We start from the raw sequence: 27,912 nt of genomic DNA, 5'->3' as shown, positions 1-27,912 counted from the left end.
GAGAACAAACTTTTTAACAGATTTGTCTTATTCGTGTAATTTGTTCTCTCTTGCAAAAGTGTGCCGTGAAATGGCTTTGTGGGAAACTGGCTACCAAACTCAGATGGCTCATATGTTGCACTTTTCAATGTAAAGCGTACTAGTGTACTACTCTCTAATTAGGGAAATCTATTATTGGTTACTGATATTGACACTACAATGTTTTAATAATTGCACAAGCTCAGATTGTCTTGTCCTTTTTAATTTTCTTTTTGGGAAGAGTAATGATATCGTAACCGAGTTGAGGACTGAAAGTGGCACCGAACAAATACCCTCTTAACACATTAGAAATCCTTCCATTTATTTTCGGCTTTTTTCTCCATGAAAATGGCAAATCTACCTCTTTCTCTGCCTCCACATCCCTTTTTCAACATAGCTTTGATGAGAAGGAAGAAAAAGAAATGGACGGTTCCATGACACATTTTTATAATAGGGCGAACATACCTCCTTTTCTTTTCTAATTGGGATTTAATAGGCTTATAGCTGTTGACAGCTGATTAAATAATAAAAGACGAAGAGGCTTCGCCCCATTATGTAGTGCAAATATTGTTGGGGTTTCCATGTGAAAGCAAGATCCCACATCGGAAAAGTAGTTGATGCGGATGCGCTTTATAAGGATTTGGTCACCCTCCCCTTAATGGCTAGCTTTTGAGGGTGAGTTCTACCTGGGTCCTGACAAATATCAGTAGCCAAATATAAAATAGTATCAATTCAAATAAAATATCCAAACAAAGACGAGGGCATACCACACTAACAAGAAGCAGGAGAGAATAACGTCAAGGGCAGTGATAAATCGACTCCCCAAATGGATAAATGGACTTCCCATGTGTCTATCTCTCTCTAACCTAGAGGAGAGAGAAAGACACATGGGGAGTCGATTTATCACTCCCCAATTATTAAACTTCCATTTATTTGAACTATCTTTTGATTAAAGTAACTATCAAATGCTAGCTTGCAACTTGAGTTCCCAATATAAGATTTTAGATACATGCGAAAACACACACATAAGCTTCCAAGGAACCACTGAAGCTTCAAATTCAGACATGGTTTCTCATGGAGCTGAAGACCCACGGTTGCTAAATTGGGTCCAGAGGACTTTCCATTAGAGGTTTGGATGGATATACAAACAACAAAAAGAAAAAAAGAAAAAAGAAAAAAAATGACTCAAAGATACAAACCATGTCTTGCACTAGCTCTTATACAAAGGGACCAAGTTTTGAAGAAGAAAGTACAGCCCACCACCTTCCAGTCTCTAGATTATAAAGTTATCCGGTTAAGACGAGGTGAGGGGTAAAAGGTGCTCTCTACATTCACCTCTAAACTATCACTATCCCATGCTCAAATCTGATATTTCTTATTGAAATCCAGATGCCAAGATACTTAATTCGGTTTTTTATCAGTCAATCTTCGGAGATGAGTAGATCTTGCGAACAAACCAAAAGCACGCATAGAACCCAATCATCCCCGTCAACACGAAAAAAGCATATGACATGATCACCATATACCCAAAATACAGGATGCTAGAAACCAACTTTGTTAATCCAATTTGGTGAAGAAATAAAAGATGGCATATAGGAAAATGTAGAGCGCAGAGACCCTGCTGTCAGATAAGCCGTCCATCACCAATGGTAATCTCCATTGCACAGCTGAAAGTAACATCACAAGTGATGAGAAGGATAACAAAGGCGATAAAGAGGAAGCCAAAGATGTAGTAGAACTGGTTCCGCCATATGGAGGTCAAGATAAAGAACAGCTCGATAAAGACTGCCCCAAATGGAAGGACACCTCCGATGAGAATAGAGAAGACTGGTTGCATGTACCAGGCCTGTTGTGGGACCTGTCCCGGGATTTTGTTCGTCTTTACAGGGTCATCAATGGCAGGTTTCTTGAAACCCAAGTAACTGCCGAGAAAACCAATGGCACTGATATGCCAAACCACAAGAATACAAGCACAAACATGGTCCCAAAGGGAACTGCGCCGGAAGATTTCTGCCCCCATATCAGTGCATTCAACACGAAAAAGACTGAGAAGATGATCGCAGGGAACATAAATGCAGTTTTCAAACTGATCTTCTTCCACTCTGTGCCTTTGAACATCTTATGTAGACGTGAGGAGGAATAGCCCGCAAATAACCCCATGAAGACCCTAAGAGAACCATGGCAGTCATCAAACCCCCACGGTTTGGGGGTGATAGGAACCCCAGTAATGCAAATATCATAGTGACCAGAGTCATCCCAAAAAACTGCACTCCTGTGCCAACACACAGCAAATTGGAATTAATGGGTGGCCTGAAAACATCTCCGTGTACAAGTTTCCACCCAGTTTCCTCTCATCCTGGGTCTCCAGTCGATTGTAGTTGGCTATATCTCTGTATAGAGTTCTCATTGTGATCATAGCCACCATCCCAGAAAGAAATAGGACAATCATAAGGGAGTTTATAATGGAAAACCAGTGGATCTGATCATCATATATGAGGAGGTACATGTCCCATCGAGAAGCCCATTTGATTTCGCTAGCCTACAAAAAGAGAAGCAAGTAAGAAAATGCAATTTGAGATGGGGGGACCGCCTTGAGAACTCCGTACCTTGAAGGAAACATCATACGTGAATATGACCTCTTTATCTGTGTCAACTTCCTGAGAAGCTGAACTACCTTGAACTCCTTTCTCGGTGCATGTTAACAACTGAGGGTTCTTCACATCCTAGGGCTGCTTATACTCATGATTTACACTGCTCTCCATTAGCCACAGTGAGATAATGAATAACGATCTATTTATCTTAAAATTTGAAGCAATAACATTGGAAGCAATAACATAGTCTTTCACACATGCACTGTAACCAAAAGGATCATGACCAAAGTCAACAGCTGGGGACCACAAACAACTTCAAATATAATGCAAGTGAACTATTAGGTATCCACCAAAAATAGAGAATTTAAGAATCACACAAACAATTCAGTAGATCTTAACAAATAATGCTAGAGAGAAATACAACGGCAATATATATGATCCAAGTAGGGCAAAACCCAAGAGGGGGTTACTTGTACTATTCATTAACCTCTTGATATATATGATTCAAGTAGGGTCAAACCCAAGAGGGAGTACTTGCACCATCCATTAACCCCTTGAAAAGTACATCAAAACTTCTTAAACATATGTGTGTGCGTCTATATAATCGTGTGTGGGTGTGTAGGACCAAAATACCCTAAAATCGGGGGGGGGGGGATCTTTTTTTTTTCTTTTGGCAAAAAAGAATTCCGCATAATACTTTTCTGCGGAATCCATATTCAAGGGTGCTGAATTTGATATAAAATTCAATGAAAATGCCATTCAACTTCCTGCATATGATTTTACTTGTAACAAAAGGAAAATCACAATCGGCTATCCTCCCTAGACCTAAAAAGGGAGTACTTGCACCATCCATTAACCCCTTGAAAAGTACATCAAAACTTCTTAAACATATGTGTGTGCGTCTATATAATCGTGTGTGGGTGTGTAGGACCAAAATACCCTAAAATCGGGGGGGGGAACTTTTTTTTTCTTTTGGCAAAAAAGAATTCCGCATAATACTTTTCTGCGGAATCCATATTCAAGGGTGCTGAATTTGATATAAAATTCAATGAAAATGCCATTCAACTTCCTGCATATGATTTTACTTGTAACAAAAGGAAAATCACAATCGGCTATCCTCCCTAGACCTAAAAACCTTTTCCATCTTGCACGTCCCTCTATAACCACTTACGATATATAGATATATATATATATATATATGAGGAATATGTTGAGCACACCATTCTTTTGGTGCGCTTAAGTGGTTATAACGCCTCCCATTCGGTTAAATGTTTGGGTCCCGCTTAAGCGAACCAATGGGAGGCGTTATAACCACTTAAGCGCACCAAAAAAATGGTGCGCTCAACACTTCTCTCTCTCTCTCTCTCTCTCTCTCTCTCTCTCTCTCTCTATATATATATATATATATATATATATATATGAGAAAAGTGTAGCTACACATACGTGTAGCTAACTTAGCTACACCAACGGCTTAAAATATAGTGGGCCCCACATTGTTTGGGTGATGCAAACCATTCATTTGATGGGCCCTCACATAGATAGGGTGTGCCCAAAAAATCAGCTCCATAGGATCATCCCAACCCTACGATTTGTGAAGGCAAAATTGGACGTGTAAAAACCTTCACAAATCTATCAATTTTTGCCTTCACAGTTTGAAGGGTTGGGATGATCCTATGGAGCTGATTTTTTGGGCACACCCTATCAATGTGAGGGCCTATCAAATGAATGGTTTGGATCACCCAAATAATGTGGGCCCACTGTAATTTAAGCCGTCGGTGTAGCTAAGTTAGCTACACGTATGTGTAGCTTCACTTAACTCATATATATAGACACACACACACACACACCTCTCCACTTTCGGGCGAGAGAAAAAGGAAAATAATAAAAAGGTTTAAATAAAAATAAAAAAGTATACGAATAAAAATAAATAATAGATAAAGGATAATGATAAATAACAGTCCACTCTTTATTTTCACTTTTCTAATGAGAAACGATATTTCTATCCCTTGCATTAGCCATTCCACCTCATTTTTGTTGTCTTTTTTGCTCTACAACCAGCTCGGACAATGTCGTCCCTCCCTCTACACTTGCATCATCTCTACCCCATCTCACTCAATCACTTGACAAGGTATGTTTCTAAGCTAAAAAAAATAGATAAAATTTCTAAGAAAATATAAGATGTCATCCACACAACGTAAAATTGCATCCTTCTAAGATTAAGGTTGTCACCCAAACAACGTTAGACCCATTTCAGGGAAAACGTTTCACTAATTTAAGCTTTCACTGAACTTTAAAGTTGCACCAAAACTAACAAGCAACACATCTAAACACACCATTAGTATATGATCAATTTCAGCCCTTAAATAAACCTAAACAATGTCAAATTTCCATTCAATAGCAGCTCAAAAATAGAAAGTATGCTAAATGTTGTCCAAGAAACCAAAAAAGTCGACTTATGCAGAACATCTAAAATCACTCTCTACTGGATAAGTAAACTATTTATGTTTTTCTTCATAGCGCCACCAAAAGCTATTGAAATGTTACTACAAAAATAAGACACAAAAATTCTTCAGAAATTATGATTAAACTTACCTACTTTTGCAATGAATGGACAGATGTAGTAGGTTCCACTAATTTTTTTTAATAGCAACTATTTATTAAAAAGAGGGTAAAGCCCGAGAGACAGGGATGGCCAAAATACAAGCCAAATCAGAAGTAAAGCAAAAGCGAAAAACAACCTTGAGGGAGAAGAAAATAAAAAAAAATTATCCAAATTGAGACTATTGATTCTAGGATGGGCGACGAGATTGGCCACACTATTTTTTGAGCGCCTAACATGCAAAAACAAAAAATCACAAGTTGAGCATCGATTTGATCCAAGATCTCTTCAATCACGTCTGCAAATCTCCACAGGATTTTATCCCCAATGTTCATCCAACTGATAACATTAAACGAGTCGTCTTTCTCGATCAGGTGGTCAAGGTCCCTAGAATCTACCAAATGGACTCCATTTAGTAAAGCTTGCACTTACACCTCGTTAGCAGCCACTTCACCGATAGGGCTGGAGAAGGCCCAATTAGTTACACCTTCTCATATCTGAGAACCCCATAAAAGTTCAACTTAACTTGCCCAATAGGAGAAGGCCCAATTAGTTACACCTTCTCATATCTGAGAACCCCATAAAAGTTCAACTTAACTTGCCCAATAGCAGAGGGGGCACTTAGGAGAACAGGAACCGACCATGATCTTAGTAGCACAGACCTCAATCCAGGATTGTCTCATGGTAAATTTGAAAAATCCCCTGAAGCATGGGAGAACCCTGTCCGATGAAAAATCATCGATAAAACTTGCTGGCAAATAGAATAAGAACCTTTGGCCTAAACTTTGAAGACATGTTTGTTTCTTTTTTCCAAAATCGCCCAAATCGCTACTAGAAGGGTCAAGCTCCAGAAAGTACTACCGTGCCCCTTCTCATTAATAGAATCTTTTGGAAGGAAAAAATAAATCTAAAATTTCCCGTGCCCCTTATGACCCTCCTCTCAAGAATAAAGAACATCATGCCAGACTAGGAAAAGGCCTTAAGTTCTCCTAAACACCATTCTGTTCCCCTCTCCTCTACTTGCAACTTCTTTCTTTGGCATTGAATCCAGCCAGATCTCCAACTTACAAGCTTTTAAGTCAGGAATGTTGGCACCCATTTTAACTATTTATCTCTAGAATAGAATACCAACAGATAAAAATAAAACATTACTTAACAAGGATGAAGTAAAATTGAGTGAAAGGAATTAGCAAAATAAGAGCAAACCTGTAGGGAGTAACCTCAAGACCAACAATACGAGCACCATCAGTCTCAGGATCTTCATGATACAATACTCTGAAGCTCAGGTGATTATTAATAAAATAATAATTCGTGATCTGCGTAAGCAAGCACACGTGAAACTGCAAGTAGAAAAACATTGAACCACCATCTAGTTCAACTTACCTGGTCATAGGTTCCTTTGATACCGACATAAAAACCATGTAAGTAAAGTTTTGATGGATTTCCATCACCCCTCCGTAAAGGAACTGCAACAGGAAGATTATCCAATATCTGAATAGTACATCAAACAGATGTTAGGGAACCGCACAGAATTATCATTCATAACTAAGAGGTATAGAAAAGAAAGGAAATTTTAACAAAGTAATATTGAGATAACAAATCTGTGCTACAATTGTAAAACTTAAACAATCACCAAAACCAAACCAACCAAATCGTTTACTTAGTAATGAAGAGGTACAAAATTAACTTAGTGACTTAGATGTTAAACCGATATTCATCATCAATTTTCTCCTTAAAATTGTTCCCAGATTCAGAATCAAGCTTTTTCGACAGGCCACCTTGCATGACTGTTCTTCTCTAATCTGAAACTGAGATACATTTCATTCATTTAAAGCATGAAAACATGGTATGATGAGAAACAAAACAGTAAAATCTCCCAGCCTTAAGTGCAGAATATCCTTTTCTTTTTTATCAATTTCAAAGCGCGGAATTGACTTATAGAATGAAAACTGTGAGGACTCTGTATAAACGGAGTTCTCTATGCGGTCACCTCGAAGAACTTCTCGTAAATTCTCAGCACTGTTTATGATTTTGTCAGGCTTACAGTAATCCGAGAAATAATAATTATATGGAAGTTGCGTCTTCGTGGATGAGAGCTTGTTAACTGTCACTTGAATATTATCACCCTGGATGGAAAAGGGAAAACATAGCATGAGACCGAGAATGATACTTGAAAGAAACGGCAGAAAGCGAAAATATAATGTAGGACTTCACTAAATTTTCCATGCAAATTAGCAAAAGTCAATCATGGGAATACGACATATTGAAACATAATGCATGTTAAACAAAACATTTATGTTCCATTGTGGCTATGGAGTGAAAAAACGGCTACATGGAATGGCCAAAATATATAAGATGAGAATTTAACCAGTCATAACTTATTGCATTTCCTACAGGCACTTACCCTGTGCATTTCATTCAGAAATTTCCCTAAAACCCTACAACTGACAGCTTCCAACATAGCGTCTAGTCCAAGCACATACCCTGTGCATTTCATTAAGATGTTTCCCTAAAACCCTACAACTGACAACTTCCAACATAGAGTCAAGTCCAAACACTGTGGTCATTGTTCAACACTTCAACCCAATCCAAAGCGACAAACCATTATGAATGGAAACCAGGGATTAAAAACTCATATTCAGGGTATGACTAAAGGGGCACCAAACCCATGGAAAAACCCCCTTTTATTCCAGCCAAGACTACTACAAACCGCACCCTAATCCAAGATCGATTAACAGTCCACTTCTAACCGCACAAAACCCATCCACAATTTTCACCCACTTACAGGTTCAACAGATTACCACCCAAGAAGCCCCTACGACCTCTTGTTCTTGTTAGCCAATTTCTTTAAACCCATTCTTGTTCACCAAGATGTTTGGCCATATCATTGGCTTCAAGAAGCAGCTCCTCTCTTCAGGGCTTTGAATATTGTCACTTTGAAGAATGTCACTTTGACAAGTGTCGTTTTGTGAAGCGTCTTGGGCCTTGTTCTCATCAGAAACGGCACAAGTAACAGCGTAAACTGCTACACATTCTTCTTGAAGGAATTCTTTAGGCATGAACTACGACAGGGTAACTAGCCTACGAGGAGCTCCTCTCTTCAGGGCTTTGAATATTGTCACTTTGAAGAATGTCACTTTGACAAGTGTCGTTTTTTGAAGCGTCTTGGGCCTTGTTCTTATCAGAAACGGCGCAAGTAACAGCGTAAACTGCTACACATTCATCTTGAAGGAATTCTTTAGGCATGAACTACAACAGGGTAGCTGGCCTACGAGGAGGCTGGCGGAAGATCTCTTGTGGGTTGGCGGGTGGCACTCAAGGCACCCTACTTTCCCATGTTGCCCTTCTCCTTCTCGGCCTCGTGTTAGGTCGAGTCCTCCGATTCCGCCTTGCGCGTCGATGAAGCATGACACGCTGTTGGGGAGCCAGACGTCTACGGTGAGTGACGACCATCCATCATCATCCACGGGCACCTGTTCCTGTGGTGGTAGAATGGTGCCCCCAGTTGGGGAAGGTTGTTCACTTGAGGAGTGGGGAAGAGCTTGCCCCATGTGCCATGGTCTTTGCACCGAAGTTGATGAAATCTTTATGCCTCAACAGAGTAGTGCCGGATCTAAAGGTGGTGTCATGGTGTCAAAAGATGGATTGGATCAAAGGACCCAAAGACGATCGTCGTCATGTTGGTGGCAGCCACATCATCTAAGCTGAGATCGATATTTCCATCACGACCTAGCTCCATGATCTCCTCATTAAAGATGAAACACTTCTCAATTGGGTGGCCGACCACTCGATGGTAGCGACAAAACTTAGGATCATTCACCTTTCCTGCTTCGAGGGTCGTTTCGAGGGTGGCAACTCTATCAACTTGAGCTTGAAGAGGTCATCTAGCAATCTTGAGACTTCAAGGTTTGGAAAAGGGTACTGCTTTTGCTCCAACTCCTCCTTAAGGCTCATCTTGGCCTTCCCTTTGCTTGGATTGGAACAGGCTCGACTTTCTCCTTTTTGCCGATCTTGATCCGCTCGGTGGTGGTACTCATGACCCCTCCTTCGCCTTAGAGGATCTTCCTACCTTCTTAGTCTCATCTTTACGAGGATCCACGAGATGATCTCCACGAGTGGCGACGTTGAGCTCCATGTCATGAGCCTGAGTGGCCAACTCTTCAAAAGATTGAGGCTTTATTCCCTTGAGGATTTAAAGAAGCCCCCAGTGCATACCCTGTAAGCACATGTCAATTGTTGATTATGTTGCAAGATGGTCCTTGCTATTGAGCTATTGAGGGCAAGGTTTCTCCATCATTCGATGTATTCGACGACTGGCTCATCCTTCCTCTGTCGAGTGGCGGCGAGCTCCACCATGCTTACAGTCCTGCGAGTAATGTAGAAGCGATTGAGGAACTCGCGCTCAAGTTGGCCAACTCTTCAAAAGATTGAGCCCGAGTGGCCAACTCTTCAAAAGATTGAGGCTTGATTCTCTTGAGGATGTAAAGAAGCCCCCAGTGCATACCCTGTAAGCATATGTCAATTGCTGATTGTGGTGCAAGACGGTCCTTGCTATTACGGGCCAGGTTTCTCCATCATTCGATGTATTCGACAACTAGCACATCCTTCCTCGGTCGAGTGGCAGCGAGCTCCACCATGCTTACAGTCCCGCAAGTAATGTAAAAGCAATTGAGGGACTAGCGCTCGTTGGTCCTAATAGTTGATGGAATCAGGCTCGAGGTTCGTGTACCAGTCGGACGTGTTACCACGGAGTGAACAGACAAATTGTTTCACCATGAAATAACCGAATGTCCTGGCGCTGTTGCATGTCTCCACGAAGTGGGCGATGTGTTGCTTCGGGTTACCCTTCCCTTCGAACTCTTGGAACTTGGGAGGTTGGTATCCAGTGGGCATGCACAAATCCCCGATGCGTTGCGAGTAAGGATTGGTATTGACAAAGGAAGATTGAGTAGCACCTCCGTATTGAAAATGGATTGTGTCTGCTATAATGATTTGAAGTTGTTGAACCGACAGCGACACCACGGAGGCCTGGGGAACATTCAGTGTGGGAATGTTCAAGGTGGGGTGGCGTGCACTCTCCTACTATTGTAGTTGTTTTTGTTGTCTAGAACTAGAGGCCTCCACTTGCAGGGTGAATCCCGACGGGTGGGATGGATTTATGCTCGATCCTTGGTGATGGTTCGACTCGAGCTTGTTCATGAGTTCGGCGATTTGAAGATCCTTTTCCTCGACTCCCTTTTTTAGTCGTTCGAGTGGCTTAGCCATGCGAATGACTTGCTCCTCGAGGGTAGTGGCGTCAACCATCATCGCATGTTGGATGAGGAGAGAGCTTCCTTGGGACAGGGAGAGCGCAGATGTAGATCCGGTCCTCGACCCGGTACCTGATCTCGAACTTGTAGAGTATCCAGAGAGATCTGATTTGGTCCCTTGGAATAGAGACAAATTCTGTCACCGGTTGCCCTTTGACGTAGTCGACGGGCTCCATGAGTTGTAAGAGTTCCGCCATCGTCTTAGCGCGCATTACAGGGCCAACAGGATTGTTGGTGGAGGGAGAGGAGCTCGGTGCGTTAATCTTCCCCCGGTTGTATCAATTAGTGTAGAAGCGGTTCCATTTTTCCCAGCATTTCTGTATTGTTGAGAGTAGGTGAATGTTGCATTTCCGGGAGTGCCTGAAATTTTTCGATACAAATTTCACAAATTCAATGCCCCAAAATTCACGACAAATTATAATTAATCAAAATGCGGTACAACTTTCTGGAATCCTCTTATTAACGATCAATGTGATGAAGACAAGGGCTTTCACGGCGGAATTTTCTCATTCCTCGGTGTTTGAAGAAGTTTGAACTTCACTCTGGGATTTACGCTTTATCGGCTGTGAAGATGTGTGGATTTCCTCCAATGAAAGACCTTGTGTGATGGCTTGATCTTCCTGAGAGTCTTTTTAAGTACTTGATTGTTTTTTGTAGAGGGAGATCTTTACTTGATTGCCTTGTTGAGGGAGAGCTTAACTTGATTGTCTTGTTGAGGGAGAGCTTTTCTTCTCTCAAAGTAGCTTTTTCTCTATATCTTTCTTTTCCTTCTTGCCTTTCTTTTTTTCTACTTTTGATTTCTCTCTTTAGAAAATAGAGGAAATACATTTATATACTCCCCTTTCTCAAGCAATAACTAGCCACAACAACTTTGCATAGTGGTGTAAGTGGTTGTGGGTCCTACTACCTCTTTCTTTCTTTCTTTCTTTTTGGGTTTGGTGGCGGGAGTTGTACCTGAATTGCTGGCCCCTTGGGCTGCTTGTTGGTGGGCCTCCCATCTGGGCCCAATGTGGGACACTTACATGTAAAAACCCTTTTCCATGGGTATGAGGCCCACTTAAGAGATTGGGGATAATTTTGTAACTTTGTACAGACAACTTTTTTGAATGTCCACAATCCTTTCTTCTCGAGTCTAAACGACCGTATACCCGAGTTAAAAATTGTTTGCAACGATCTTGAATTGAATCATTCCTAGTCATCTGGAATCGAAAACATGTCTACAGAGAGTTATCATTCCAACCTCCAAGAATTGACCCTCCTAATCCGTAGAGATAACATATCTGGAGAAGAGCTCGTCTATGCAATTTATAAGAGCTTTAAATGAATTGGTATTCCAATTTAGGTTACTTGCTATGCAGGCAACCTTATTCCATTCATAACTCCTTTACATTCAAGTCTACCTCTTTCCAATCTTCCAAAGGGACACACGTATCTCCAGTCCTTTTTGTTTTTATATGCGCTCTATGAACTCCCCTACAAGACTCCCACATGGTGACCTTTCTACTAGCCCATGAAAAAAATTTGAGCAGTAAGATACACTTGCAAGGTGATTGGCCACTCCATTCAAAGATAGCTTGAATAACCCCGCCGCAATAAAAACTTATGCCGGGTCATCTCTACATCAATCTTTCATTGAATTTCACTCTCTGATAGGTTTATCTTCGCTCATTGTATTGATATGCCCGGCCATGTTAAAGAGATCGCCAAAGTGATTAATAAGATTTTTAAATGAATTGGCATTCCAGGATTTCAGCTTCTCCTTTAAGTATTATTTCAGTTTGCCCCTGAAGCGTAATTTTTTAACCATCAATTCTGCACTCGTCCCACCAGTTATCAATTTCAATCCCAATTCTATGGATTTCACACTAAGCCAAGTTAAATATGAATAGTTTACACTCGGAGTTTTGATCCACTGAAAATAGTAGAGGACAATGGTCGAAAACAAATCTAGGGACACCACATCATCTTGACGTCCAAGAATTGATCCTCCCAATCTTTTGAGATCATAAATCTGGCTAGGATGCTAAAGATAGAAGGTAACTGATTGTTGGTCCAATTCCATCTCCAACCATCCTTTGGTATGTCCATAAGTTCATGATGTTGAGTAAAGCTTGAGAGCTTACTACTAGTGGTAGGGTAGCTGACTCCCATTACTTTTCTCATGGGTTAATCTAGCAATGTTTCTATTCCCCAATACATCATGGAAGATTCCATCTTGGAATCGCACCAATTTACATGCATAGGTGATCCCTTCTTCCCGTGTCAACAGAAGAATCGGTGTTATGGCTAAATATGTGACTTTGTACACTGTCTAAGCCAAGGTTGCCAGAGCGGGAAGCGAAAGTGGAAAGTGGGAAGCGAAGGCTCTCGGGATAGTGGTAAGCAGGAAGCGTGAAGGGTCGGGGAAAACGCCGGGGAAGCGGGAAGGGAAGCCGTGGGGAAGCGCAGGGGAAGCGTGTTTCCCATTTTTGTGATTCCCATATAATTAAAACGATAGGAAACAACGGGGAAGCGCGTTCCCATTTTGAGGATGCGTGATTCCCATTTTGGGGACCCATTGTTGGGGAAGCACGATTCCCACTTTTTGGGGAAGCGTCGAGATTCCTGATTCGGAATCGGGTTCTGGGGAATCGTGATCCCCCAATGCAAGGGAAGATTCCTGCTTCCTTGGCCTACGCCTCCATCTTTGATTGAATTTCATTCTCTATCTTCGCTCGTAGTGATGATATGATCGATCATGCTCAAGAGCTTGCAAGGTTTTGAACCTCGGAAAATAGTAGCACAAAATGGTCGAAAATAAGCCTAGGGAGAGCCATCATTCCAGCCTCCAATAATTTCTCCTCTCAATCCTTTGAGACCATAAACTCGTCCGAGCCACTGTGAAGGGTGGTGCAAGTGCAACTCACACAATCTTTTGGCATCTTAAAAAGTTCATGATTTTAAATAAAGTTTGGCAGCTTCCTACTACTAGTGGTATCAGCCCCCATTACTTTTCTCATGGGTTAATCTAGCAGTGTTTAGCTCTTCCCCTATACATCATTGAAGGTTCCCTCTTAGGATTGCACTTAGTTAAATTCGTAGTTTATCCCTTCTCGTGTCAAGAGGGGACAATAGAGCCCAATTACAATCAATTTGAAATTTTTATAATCATCTTGAATCAAATTATTTCCATTCATGAAAATTTTTCATTACGATGTCCAACTGCATAACATTGTATCTTTCTTCAAGATAAATAATTATGCCATCATTACGTCAAGATAAAAAAAATTCTTCCCAATTAAGGATGTATCTTTGTATATTTTATAAGCCAGCCTCCAGGATTCCAGGTTCACTTTTAAATATTTAACTTCGCCCGTGAAATGTAATTTTTTTTTAACCATCAAATACGCACACTTTCCACCGGTTTTGAAATCAGTCTCAATTCTATGGATTTCACACCAAGCCAAGTTAAATCTGGATAATTTACTCTCAAACTTTTGATCCCCGACACAATATATGACAATGGTAGAAAATAAGTCTAGGGAAAGACCATGTATCCAACCTTCAAGTATCGATCTTCCAATACTTAGAGATCATAGATTGGTCCAAGCCGCTGAAGATTTGAAAAGTAATGATGGTTGGTACAAATTTTACTCACACCATCCTTTGGCATGTTAATAAGTTGATGATCTTGAATACCGTTCAAGAGCTTCCCCTACTACGAGTGGTGTGTCTGCCCCCCGTTAAATCTGGATAATTTACTCTCAAACTTTTGATCCCCAAAAATAATATATGACAATGGTAGAAAATAAGTCTAGGAAAGACCATGTATCCAACCTTCAAGTATCGATCCTTCCAATACTCTGAGATCATAGATCGGTCCAAGCCGATGAAGATTTGATAGGTAATGATCGTTGGTCCAAATTTTACTCACACCATCCTTTGGCATGTTAATAAATTGATGATCTTGAATACCGTTCAAGAGCTTCCCCTACTACGAGTGGTGTATCTGCCCCCCATTACTTATCTCACAGGCAAGGTTTTAAATTTCGGTTTCGGTGTCGGTCAGTTTCGGTGTTGGTTTCGGCCACCACCGAAACCGAAATGTTTCGGTTTCGGGCCGAAATCATGTAAAAATATGATTTTTTTTAAATTTCGACAGAAATGTCTAAAATTTCGGTGTCAATTTTGGCGATTTCGGTTGAAATTTCAGCTATTTTGGTGGAAATTATAACATTTCGGTGTAAATTTTTAAATTTTTTGTGGAAATTTTGTAAAAAAGTCCAAAAAATGAAATTTCAGCGACATCTTTGCGAAATTTCGGAATTTCGGCCAAATCTTGTAAAGAAACGACTTCATGTGAATTTCATTTCAGTTTGTGCCGAAACCAAAATATTTCGGCAAAAACGAAATGTTTTGGCCGAAATTTAAAGCCATGCTCATGAGTGAATCCAGAAGTGTTTCTCTTCCCTAATACGTCATGGAGAAGCTATCTTGGGATTACACCCAGATACATCCATAGAAGATCCCTTCTTCTCGTGTCAAGAGGACCCAATTAAAATCCATTTGAAATTGTTTTCAATCACCTTCAATCGAATCATTTTCAAGTCATCTTGAATCTAATCGACACTGAGAATTTTCCGGGAGCATGGCCCACTGCATTCATTGTAACGTTCTTCAAGATAATAATTATGCCATGCTTAAGCCATGTACTATGCGATATTTATCTACAACTAATTTCCTCCCACTTAAGGATGTGTCTTTATGTGTAATCTAAGCCTCCATCTTTGATGAATTTCACTCTTTGATAGTTCTCTATCATCACTCGTGTTGATATGATTGATCATGCTTAAGAGCTCGTCCATGCAATCTATAAGAACTTTAAATGAATTTGTATATAGGGAATTCGCCTTCTCCTTAAAGTATTTCAGTTTGCCCATAAAGTGCATCAATTCTGCACTCTTTCCGCCAGTTACCAATTCCAATCTCAATTTCACGCCATGCCAAGTTAAAGTCTCAATCGTTTACTCTTGAAGTTTTTCTCTTTCAAAAATCCTAGAGGACAATAGTCAAAAACAAATCTTAGGAGAGCCATCACTCCAACCTCCAAGAATTGATCCTCCCAATCCTTTGAGATCATAATAAATCTATCCAAGCCGCTGACGATTGAAAGTATCTCACACCATCATTTGGTAAGTTAATAAGTTTTTTCATCTTGAATAAAGATTGAATGCTTCCTACTATTAGTCGTGCTTCTCATACCATTCTATAGCAAGTTAATAAGTTTTTGATCTTGAATAAAGATTGACTACTTCCTACTACTAGTTGTGTATATCATACTTTTCTCATGAGTGAATCTGGCAGTGTTAATCACTTCCCCAATACGTCACAGAAGATTCCTTATTCCAACTGCGCCCAGTTACATCCATAGGCGACCTCAGTTAGAATCCATTTGAAATTGTTTGCAATCTTCTTCAATCGAATCATTTCCCGACATCTTGAATCGAATCTACGTTGAGAATTTTTTCGGTGTGATGGCCCCCACTGCAATCATCGTATCTTTCTTTTTTGAAACTAATCATTGTATCTTTCTTCTAGATAATAATTATGTGCTCCTTAAACCATGTAGCATGTGATTTTTCTGTCCAACTAACTTCTTCCCACAAAAGGATGTGTCATTGTATATTTTCTAATCCTCCATGTATAACTAAGCTTCACTCTCTGATAGGTCTACAATTTCGCTCATTGTGTTGATAATCTCGCTTGTACAAATAACATGGACAAGCTCTTACGCATATCTATTTTTGCTCACTGTGTTCATATTTTCGCTCATTTCTCGTCCATGTGATTTGTACAAGCTTTAAGGGCCCCGTTGGATGCCAAGAAGATTTTGATTTGGAATTCTCACATTTGCAGCCCTTTTTGCGTTGACATTTGGATCCCGATCAAATCCTTGAATTTCCAATTCAGCGATTGATTGTGAAAAAAATCTGATTTCCAAATAAGCTGTGAACATAAGAAATTGGAAATCCACAAATCTGGCAGTTTCCTTCACCCTCTTGGTTCCTCAACCTCACCTCTGCAGCAGGAATTACCCCCTTCCCTCTCTGTCTCCCTCAACATGAGCTGGCAGATCTATTCATTTTGTACCGAAAACTCAATTCCAAATCCAAATACAAAATCTGAGGTATCCAAATGGGCCCTAAATGAATTGGTATTCTAGGATTTCAGCTTGTCTTTAAAGTATTTCTGTTTGCCCATGGAGTGTAATAATTGAACCATCAATTCTGCACTCTTCCCCGCATTACCAATCAATTCCAAATCCAAATACAAAATCTGAGGTATCCAAATGGGCCCTAAATGAATTGGTATTCTAGGATTTCAGCTTGTCTTTAAAGTATTTCTGTTTGCCCATGGAGTGTAATAATTGAACCATCAATTCTGCACTCTTCCCCGCATTACCAATTTTAGTCTCAATTCTATGGATTTCACACCAAGCAAAGTTAAATATGAATGTTTACTCTCAAAGTTTTGATCCTCTGAAAACAGTAGAGGACAATGGTGGAAAACAAGTCATGTCATCATTCCAACCTCTAACAGTTGATCTTCCTAACCCTTTGAGATAAAAAATCTGGCCAAGCCGCTAAAGATGGAAGAGAACTTATTGTTTCTCCAAGTGTATCTCACACTATCCTTTGGGATGTAAATAAGTTCATGGCCTTGAATAAAGTTTGAAAGCATCCTACTGTTAGCAGTGCACTTGCCCCCCTTACTTTTATAATACGTGAATCTAGCAGTGTTGATTAGACCCGGCAAACGGGTAACCCGCGCGGGTACGGGTACGACCCGTGCGGGTACGATACCCGTGGGTACGGGTAAAAAATACCCGGGATTCTACAGGTAGGTTTTTTATGTACCCAGACCCAACCCGTGCGGGTTGGGTAAACCCGCGGCTAACCCGGCAATTTTTTTCTTAATTTTTTTTTATGTTTTGATTTTCACAAGCTTTATCTTTCTTAAGAGATGCAGAAGCCCTTCTATAGTTCTATTGCCCAACAACTTTTCTGCTGCACAAAATATAAATTACCTAATTGTTGAATCTTGATGGAGATAATTCTAGTAAAGATAATTCTAGTGCTGTCAATTATTTCTAATTAAGGGGATCTAATCGATTAGGGTTTTGACGGGTTATAATTTAAAAGTGGGTTCGGGACTTCGGGTTGTGGTGTTAGGGTTTGGGGAGATGGCAGATGAAGTGGTGGTTCAATGGCAATTGGGCCGGTGGCGGATGGTGGTGGTTAGAGGTGGATGGTGATAGCGGCAAAGTTGGGTTAGGATTTGGGTGGGTAGAGGTGGTGAAGGCGGTGATAGGACAGGCGGTTTGGCGGCGGCGTGGCTGTCGACGATGGCCGGAGATGGGAGAGGTGGTGGCTGCAGCGAAGTGGTGGTCTTCTTCTCTAATACTCCAACTTTCTTAGTCTCTTGTTTCGTCACTGGTGATTGGTTAGAGAGGGAAAGAGAGAAGTGAAGAAAAAACAAAATGAATCGACTTTTGTCTACTTTTTTTTAGTATTTACTAACCCTAGGTATGTAACCCACGGGCAACCCGCGGGCACCGGGGCCCGACCCAGACCCACCCGCTAGTCACGGGTACGGGTATATTTTTTGACGGGTAGGGAAATAGGTACCCGTACCGGCGAATTTACCTACGGGCCGGGTGTACCTGCGGGTACGGGTGCGATTTTGCCAGGTCTAGTGTTGATCTCTTCCCAAATACATCATGGAAGATTCCATCTTTGATTGCACCCAGTTAAATCCATAGGTGATCCCTTCCTCTCGTGTCAACAGAATAGTAAACCCTAAGTTGAAATCCATTTGAAATTATTTGCAATTAACATGAATTGAAGCATTTCCTGTCATATGAAATAGAATTGATATTGAGAATTTTCCGATGTGATAGCCTACTGCTCTCTTATTGTGTATTTCTTCCTCGTAGTAATTATGCCATCCTTGAGCCATGCACCATGCGATTTTTATCTCCAAGTAATTCATGGCGGATTGTTTTGGTTGCAAGTTGCAACTGTCACAACAAATTCCATTGCTTTTTCTTTTCCTCTGAGGTACAAAGTATGTTTCAGAAATGACAACAACATGGAGAATTGGTTTTGTTACGATGTCAACCTGCATACATTGTATCTTTCTTCAAGATAATAATTATGCCATCTTTAGGTCATGTAGGATGTATTTTGTCCTCAACTAATTTCTTCCCACTTAAGGATGTATCTTTGTATATTTTATAAGCCAGCCTCCAGGATTTCAGGTTCTCTTTTATATATTTAACTTTGCCCCTGAAGTGTAATTTTTTTAACCATCAATTACCCACACTTTCCACCGGTTATGAAATCAGTCTCAATTCCATGGATTTCGTGCCAAGCCAAGTTAAAATCTGAATAGTTTACTCTCAAACTTTTGATCCACGAGAATAATATATGACAGTGGTAGAAAATAAGTCTAGGGAGGACCATGTATCCAACCTTCAAGTATTGATCCTCCCAAACCTTTGAGATCATAGATCGGTCCAAGCCGCTGAAGATTTGAGAGGTAATGATTGTTGGTCCAAGTTTTACTCACATCATCCTTTGGCATGTTAATAACTTCATGATCTTGAATACAGTTCAAGAGCTTCCTACTACGAGTGGTGTATCTGCAACATTACTTATCTCATGGGTTAATCTAGGAGTGTTTCTCTTCCCTAATACATCATGGAAGATTCTATCTTGGGATTGCACCCAGATACATCTTAATAAGTTAATGATCTTCAATACAGTTCAAGAGCTTCCTACTACGAGTGGTGTATCTGCAACATTACTTATCTCATGGGTTAATCTAGGAGTGTTTCTCTTCCCTAATACATCATGGAAGATTCTATCTTGGGATTGCACCCCCAGATACATCCATAGGAGATCTCTTCTTCTCTTGTCAAGAGTACCCAGTTAAAATCCATTCGAAATTGTTTTCAATCACCTTGAATCGAATCATTTTTAAGTCATCTTGAATATAATCGATACTGAGAATTTTCCGGGAGCATGGCCCACTGCATTCATTGTAACGTTCTTCAAGATAATAATTACGCCATCCTTAAGTCATGTAGTATGCGATATTTATCTACAACTAATTTCCTCCCACTTAAGGATGTGTCTTTGTATGTAGTCTAAGCCTCCATTTTTATGAATCACTCTTTGATAGTATGCGATATTTATCTACAACTAATTTCCTCCCACTTAAGGATGTGTCTTTGTATGTAGTCTAAGCCTCCATTTTTTTATGAATCACTCTTTGATAGTTCTCTATCATCACTCGTGTTGATATGCTCGATCATGCTTAAGAGCTCATCCATGCAATCTATAAGAACTTTAAATAAATTTGTATAGCAGGAATTCGGCTTCTCCTTAAAGTATTTCAGTTTGCCCATAAAGTGCATCATTCTAACCATCAATTCTGCACTCTTTCTGCCAGCTAGCAATTCCAATCTCAATTACACGAATTTCGCGCTATGCCAAGTTAAGTCTCAGGAGAGCCATCACTCCAACCTCCAAGAAATGATCCTCCAATCCTTTGAGATCATAATAAATCTATCCAAGCCGCTGAAGATTGAAGGTAACTAATTGTTGGTTCAAGTGTATCTCACACCATCCCCTTTGGCAAGTTAATAAGTTTTTGATCTTGAATAAAGATTGACTGGTTTCTACTACTAGTCGTGTATCTCATACCATTCTTTGGCAAGTTAATAAGTTTTTGATCTTGAATAAAGATTGACTGCTTCCTACTAGGGGTGGACATGGTTCCGGTTCAACCCGAAGAACCGAACCGAACCGGCCTATTTGGTTCGGTTCGGTTCCTCGCTTCGGTTCTAGGATTTGGTGGTTCGGTTCCGGTTCCTGGAACCATGAGAATGTGGTTCGATTCTGGGTTTGGGATCCTGGAACCGAGAACCAAGAACCGAGTAGGATCATATCCCCCCCCCCCACACTCCGATCGGATAAAATCACCCTCCTCCAATATGGTTTTCGTGAGAAAAAAAATGCTTTAGACTTTACACTTATTGCTTGAGGATAAATTCACCCCCCTTTAACGTTTTGCTCTGCCTTTTAAAGTTTTAATCATAAGTTATTAAAAACGAATAAAATCTCCATAGTTATGTGGAAAAAAATTATAAAATAAAGGTTGGGTAAACCCAGAATCGAACCGAACTTGATCGGTTCGGTTCGGTTCGGGTTCCAAAGTATATATGGTTCGGTTCTGGTTCCAAATTCCGGGAACCGATTGTATATGGTTCGGTTCTGCGTATACCCCGGAACCGAACCATGTCCACCCCTACTTCCTACTACTAGTCGTGTATCTCATACTTTTATCATGAGTGAATCCGGCAGTGCTAATCACTTTCCCAATACATCGTAGAAAAATCCATATTGCAAATGCACCGAGTTACATCCATAGGCGATCCCATCTTCTCGTGTAGACCCCAGTTAGAATCCATTTGAAATTGTTGCAATCTTCTACAATCGAATCATTTCCTGACATCTTGAATCGAATCTATACTGAGAATATTTCGGTGTGATGAGTGAATCCGGTAGTGCTAATCACTTCCCAATACATCACAAAAAATTCCATATTGCAACTGCACCCAGTTACATCCATAGGCGATCCCATCATCTCATGTAGACCCCAGTTAGAATCCATTTGAAATTGTTCACAATCTTCTACAATCGAATCATTTCCTGACATCTTGAATCGAATCTATGCTGAGAATATTTCGGTGTGATGGCCCACTGCAATCATCGTATCTTTTTTTTTTTTGAAACTAATCACTGTATCTTTCTTCTATATATTAAATTATGTCATCCTTAAGCCATGTAGCATGCGATTTTTGTGTCCAACTAACTTCTTCCCACGTAAGGATGTGTCTATGTATATTTTCTAATCCTCCATGTATATAATTGAGCTTCACTCGCTGATAGGTCTCTATTTTCACTCATCGTATTGTTATTTTCGCTCATTGTGTTGATATGCTTAATCATGCATAAGAGCTCGTCCATGTGATTTGTACAAGCTTTAAGGGCCCGTTTGGATGCAGAGAAGATTTTGATTTGGATTTCTCATATTTGCAGCCCTTTTTGCATTGTAATTTGGATCCGATCAAATTCTTGGTTTTCCAATTTAGCAACTGACAATGAAAAAAATTAGATTTCCAAATAAGCTGTGCAAATAAGAAATTGGAAATCCACAGATCTGGCAGTTTCCTTCACCTTCTTTGCTCCTAACCTCTCCCCTCCACTAGGAACTACCCCTTCCCACTCTCTCTCCCTCAACATGAGCCTGCCAGATCTATTCATTTTGTATTCAAAACTCAATTCCAAACCCAAATACAATATATGAGGTATCCAAACGGGCCCTAAATGAATTGGTATTCTAGGATTTCAGCTTGTCTTTAAAGTAATTTTGTTTCCCCATGGAGTGTAATATTTGAACCAACAATTCTTCACTCTTCCTTCGTTACCAATTTAAATCTCAATTCTATGGATTTCACACCAAGCAAAGTTAAATATGAATGGTTTACTCTCAACGTTTTGATCCTCTGAAAATAGTAGAGGACAATGGTGGAAAACAAGTCTAGGGAGTGTCATCATTCCAACCTCTAAGAATTGATCTTCCCAACCCTTTGAGATCAAAAATCTGGCCAAGCCGCTGAAGATTGAAGAGAACTGATTATTTCTCCAGGTGTATCTCACACTATCCTAAGTTCACGGCCTTGAATAAAGTTTGGCAGCATCGTAGTGTTAGCAGTGCACTTGCCCCCATTACTTTTATAATGGGTGAATCTAGCAGTGTTGATCTCTTTTCAAATGCATCGTGGAAGATTCCATCTTTGATTGTACCCAGTTAAATCAATAGGTGATCCATTCCTCTCGTGTCAACAGAATATTTAACCCTAAATTGAAATCTATTTGAAATTATTTGCAATTATCATGAATTGAAGTATTTCCTGTCATATGGAATAGAATTGATACTGAGAATTTTCTGGTGTGATGGTCCACTGCTCTCTTATTGTATATTCTCCCTGGAAGTAACTATGCCGTCCTTGAGCCATGTCCCATTCTATTTTTATGTCCAAGTAATTCATGATGGATTGTTTTGGTTGCAAGTTGCAACTGTCACAACAAATTCCTCTGCTTTTTCTTTTCCTTTGAGGTACAAAGTATGTTTGAGAAATGACAACAACATGGACAGTTGGTTTTGTTTGTGTAATCAACTTTCTTCATCTCTAGAACAATCAGTAAGATTGATAACTAAAAATACAATTTGAAATCTAAACTAAGAATTGGGTTCTGTCAAAAAACACTGGAATGAATGGAAGGGAGAATAAACTGAGGGTGGGAATGTCTGAGATAAAACCTCATGGCTGCACAACACACCAATATCCCAAAAAATCAAAAACTCTCCTTTAAATCCAAGTATGATAAAACTTGCCTACTTTCTCTCAATCAAGCTTGATTATTTGGAAGTTTCTGTGAAATTTCAAATGGAAGAAGGGTGGCTGCAATACTTAGGATGTCAATGGGCTCGGTTGATACTAATGATTGCAGAGTCCCTAAAAATCTGTCAAGGATTAGGCCCCCAACAATATGTTATGGCCTGAAAAGTTAATCCCAAGTCTTAAAAGGGAACAATTGAAAAAATTGAAAAGTTGTTATGAACTGCACTTTGTAAATGCCTATGGCGATTTGTCTGTGGATGTCTGCTAAGTCTATCCAAATTCTCCGATATACATTGACCATCTTGAATTGACCTTGGTCTTTGATTGCTCCATTTGCCTTATCTAGGATCAACTCAAACTCTACCAACATATTTTTTTCTTGTTTCTACAAAATACCAAAAAGGGATATTATGTACAAAAAAAGTGTAGAAAATGCCATATTTGGGTGGTGGAAGCTTCCAGAGGCCTCGACATTTATGATTCTAGTTATTTTATTTTATTTTTAAAAATTAACAATTTATTCAATACCCAAGAATTACATACGAAGGGGACAAGACGTCCCCCATGATGGATACAAAAACCCCAAGACCGTAACACGGCCATAAACAGAGTCACATTGCCGCTAAGGCTCATTCACGAAGATGGTTGCTTCCGCTCTCATCTTGGGGTTTTTGTATCCATCATCCCCATGATGGATACAAAAACCCCAAGACCGCCCCCTTCGTTGTCCCCTCCTTTGCCAAAATGTCCGCCATGGAATTGGTTGTCCTTCTCTTATGGTTGAGGTTTGATGATCCTTACAATGTCTCGAATTTCGTCAATGATACCAGCTAATCGCCAAAGGCCCGCGCATTGATTCTTTGCCCACGCAATGACATAGATGAATCACCTTCCACAATTAATGGTCCCATATTATTTTGGGTGAACCCTCTTAATCCGAACAGTAATGCTTTTGCCTCGGCCTCATTCGCGTCACATATTCCAGCCGGGCCTGAGTAACTTATAACCGTGTTGCCAGCATCATCACGAATTGCGCCACCGATCCCCCCCGCTAATCCTGGATTGCCCGAGAAATACCATCAAAGTTCAGTTTGAGCCATCCTACAGGTGGGACCGTCCACCGAGGAGTAATTCTAACCTTTGCACGTTTCTCCTTCATGATGGTGATACTATTCCGCAAAATGTGTTGAGTAGTGTACGGTATCTTTCCTTTGTTAGCAGCCCACGATATGATGACCATTTTAATGTTGAGGCATTGAGTACCAGCTGATCCGGATGCCTCATTAAAAATCCTATTATTTCATTCAGTCCATAGTGACCAGGTAACAGCATACGTTATTTCAGACCACATTTCATCCCCAATACAACCATGGAAAGAACTCGTCCAATGGAGTGAAGTCCATGATACGCTTTTGTAAAAGACCCATGTTATACCGAAAAATCTCATTATCCCCATCAATACAGAAAAGGAATATGGGCATAGGAGAAGAACATGGTCCAGAGTCTCAACGTTTTGGCGACACAACACGCACCAGCTTGCCATTTGGATAAACCTCTTTTGCAACCTGTCACACGTGTTGATGCATCTATGCGAGACAGTCCATGTGAAAGCCGCAATTCTAGGAGGGATTGAGGACTTCCATATAGATTTCCGACATGAACTAGGTCTGCTTCCATCACTGAGAGTGTTAAAGAAACTTCTGACAGAGAAACCACCTTGAGCATCAGGTATCCCCAAATCCATTTATCCGGCAAATGTGGTGACAGGTAGGAGATGGCTAAAAGATTAAGCAATGCGGTAAATGAAGTCACTTCCTCATCCTTAAGATCTCGACGTAAGAGAATGTGTACTAGAAGTCACTTCCCCATCCTTATGATTCTAGTTATTGTGTACTAGAAGCTCGATCTTTGAGACAGGTGGTAGAAAGAAAAGTTTATTTGGCAAAAAAAAAATATTAAAAAGTTAAGCAAGAAACAGAAATGCATGGATAGAAAAAAGCTTCAACAGTAAGAAAAGGATACAAACAGAGACACCCATAAAAAAAAAATGGAGACAAACAGAGAAATAGATAGAAGAAGTGAGAACATCCATAGAAGTAAAACACAAACCCATGTAAGAAATAACCATATTATCATCAGATGTCTTACAGCAGATCATAACGAAAAATGCATTAACATATTATAAAAAGAAGAGTAGGCATGTCCACGGAAGTAAAACACAAACCCATGTAAGAAACAACCCTATTATAATCAAATGACTTAGAGTGAAACATAACGAAAAATGCATTGTAGACATGGTGCTTGCATTTAAACCCATAAGAGACATCAAAGCTATTCTTGGATGCATAAAAGAAAATAAAAGGAATATACTCAATATAGCAAAACAAAAGTGACCTTTTACCTAAATTCACCTTCTAATATAAAGATAAGGGGCTACAATTCACGATAAATATTTTGTAAAATAAAATTAAAAGAGGAGAAACAACATGATAAGGAAAGATAGTGATAGGATCCAAGCACTAAACCTCTGATGATTGAATATTGGTGGTCCATGGGCGAAATCGGCAAGCTTTATGGTTGCCGTTTGACACGTACATTTCCGCAAACCGTTGCTCGCAGTGTCGATTCAATGCGCAGATCTGTCCGATCCGAGAAAGTGGAGAAGATTCTTTGAGGAAAGAGGGAAAAAATCAGAGCAATCAATGAGAGAGTATCCGATCGTGCTAGGGTTCTTCATTGATCTCATGATCCACCCCCATCATCCGAGATAGGGTTTGTGAGAAGGATCGAGTTCCTGGGTATACAGAGCAGAGAGAGAGAGAGAGAGGAGAGAAGATTTTAGAAGGCGGAGGAAATCTTCATCGGGCCAAAGAGAAAAAAAGCTAGGAGAGAGACTTTAGGGTTTCCGCATTTTTTTTTTTTTTAGGGTTTTCGCATTTTTTAGGGTTTCTGAGGAAGAGAGAGAGAGAGAGAGACCGCGGGGAAATGGACGCGCGAGGGAGGGAGGGAGAAAAGGAGACGGGATATATTCCGTCCGTTCTCCAACGGTCACTTAGAAAAAGGAAACTCCTGATACAAGCAAATTTCGTACCACGTGGATGACGCTTGCTAAAAAGGAAACTACCCAAAATTTGGGAGATGATATTTTGCAGTAATTGCACACCCCCCTTCTAACGTGATTTGACCTAAAGTTGCCCATTTTTCGGTCAAATCAGGTTATAAGGGGCAACCAACGACTTGATCAGATGATCTATACCATTGATCCATTGACTATGGAAAATGACAGACAAATTATACGGGTGATCTCACCGAGTAAGACGCCCTCAATCCCTCCTCATAAAATAGCCAATTACAACGAGGCGTGGATGGGGTTATCGAGTATCAAAATGGGGTTACCAAATTCCGAATGAGCTTATTTAATCCCCTTATGAACACGTTTTTACTTTCTGTTTTTTTTTACTCGTTCATTTCCACAGTTATTTTCTTTCTACCCTACGATTCATCTTCCTCATCATCCATTGAAAGGGAGAAGGATAAATGCAAAACCCTAAAACAAATGAAAAAATAAAACCTAGATATAGAGAGATAGATGGGAATGAACTCACGTTTCAAGTTTTGGAGCTTTCTCGCCTCTAATGGTGGCTAAATGATGAAGAAGATGATTGGTAAGGTAAAAAAACAAAGTTGAAAATAAAAAAGTAAAAAAAAGAGGGAAAGAAGAGAGAAGAGGAAAAAGTGAAAAAGCAAAACGTGTTGCTTAAGAAAAGGGCATTTTCGTCCAGCTTTTAATGACAAGACCTCTTTTGTCCCTCGTTGATAATTTCTGAAAAACACGGGTCCTGTTGATAATTCCGCCTAATTTTTGTCCCCCATTGGCAATTGTTTCTTGACCCCTTATGAGAATTTGACTCATAGGGGCCTATTTATCACTGCCCATGTTCTCTTCTAATTTTACCAGGATTTGCTAGCATCCATCAATTTAGCAGATTTTGTCTTCATTCATCGGGTGGCTGCTCGGAATAAGAAAAAGCCCAATGAAACACGTAAAAAATTAGGATGTGAGCTCAATTTTTGTTTTGAATTTCTTCTTAGATTTACGAATAATTTATGAGAATTTGACGAATTGTTTCTCAAAATTGTATTTTTAATCATTCATAATTTGTAAAGTTTAAAATGGGGGATAAATTTTTTTCGACTATTTCAAATTTCTTCGATTATACGGATCCAGATTCGAAAACTTCACAACTATGGTTAGATCCACTTATGTCATAAACCAAATATTGAAGCATTAGATATGCATATGTGATAATTTATGCATGTAATCTCAATAAGATATCGTATTGTTTGTCGCCTTATAAAAAGAATTACAAAATAAATGATGCCACAATGGGTAATTAACATTTTCTCAAACCAAGCAAACACCTAGCTATACTCAGTCTTAGTCTTGATCATCAAATTATCACAAATTGCTTGGTTTGCGGAGTTGAAAATCAAAACAAAATTAGGGGAAGGCAAAGTCCGGTTGAGTTGCCCAGGGCCTCAATCCTAACCCAACCTGGAATTAAATCGGATTGGATTCTCCCAAGCCTAACCCAACCCATCCTGAGAAAATGCCAACCCAATTACCCGAACTGAAATAGTGTGGAACCGGTCGAGTTCGAGTTGAGCCTAACCCAGTATACACCTCTAGTGCCAACCGCTAGTTGTTACCAAAAGCATCTATAAATTCACGAGTAAATAAATAAAATAATAACATGTAACCTGTTTATAAATTCATGAAGTCAGTAAAATACCATCTTACACTAATACTATCCACTGTATTAAACACAACATTTAAATCAAATTTCACTGCCAAACATTTTAACCCTTTAACATTTAGAT

General features: G+C 39.9%; 1 long non-coding RNA gene and 1 pseudogene across 2 annotated transcripts; both read right to left on the bottom strand.

Moving 5' to 3' along the window:
- Nucleotides 1-1,185: 1,185 nt before the first annotated feature.
- On the bottom strand, nt 1,186-6,751 carry LOC143891915 (transmembrane 9 superfamily member 7-like; annotated as a pseudogene). Its single transcript, XR_013255429.1, has 5 exons — nt 6,718-6,751; nt 6,592-6,674; nt 6,415-6,524; nt 2,625-2,769; nt 1,186-2,557 (listed from the first exon to the last, which is right to left on the bottom strand). The product of XR_013255429.1 is annotated as a transmembrane 9 superfamily member 7-like (transcript).
- Nucleotides 6,752-6,910: 159 nt separating this feature from the next.
- Nucleotides 6,911-25,986, bottom strand: LOC143846043 (uncharacterized). The gene is made up of 3 exons (XR_013234631.1): nt 25,557-25,986; nt 7,199-7,334; nt 6,911-7,016 (listed from the first exon to the last, which is right to left on the bottom strand). It is a non-coding gene; the product is annotated as an uncharacterized LOC143846043 (long non-coding RNA).
- Between the last annotated feature and the right edge of the window lie 1,926 nt (nt 25,987-27,912).

The sequence above is a fragment of the Tasmannia lanceolata genome, unplaced genomic scaffold, assembly GCF_043159265.1.
Source record: "Tasmannia lanceolata isolate RefF3 unplaced genomic scaffold, GAP_Taslan_0.1 ptg000015l, whole genome shotgun sequence".
Taxonomy (NCBI): domain Eukaryota; kingdom Viridiplantae; phylum Streptophyta; class Magnoliopsida; order Canellales; family Winteraceae; genus Tasmannia; species Tasmannia lanceolata.
The sequence above is the reverse complement of the archived record's forward strand: the minus strand, read 5'-3'. Positions and strand labels throughout refer to the sequence as shown.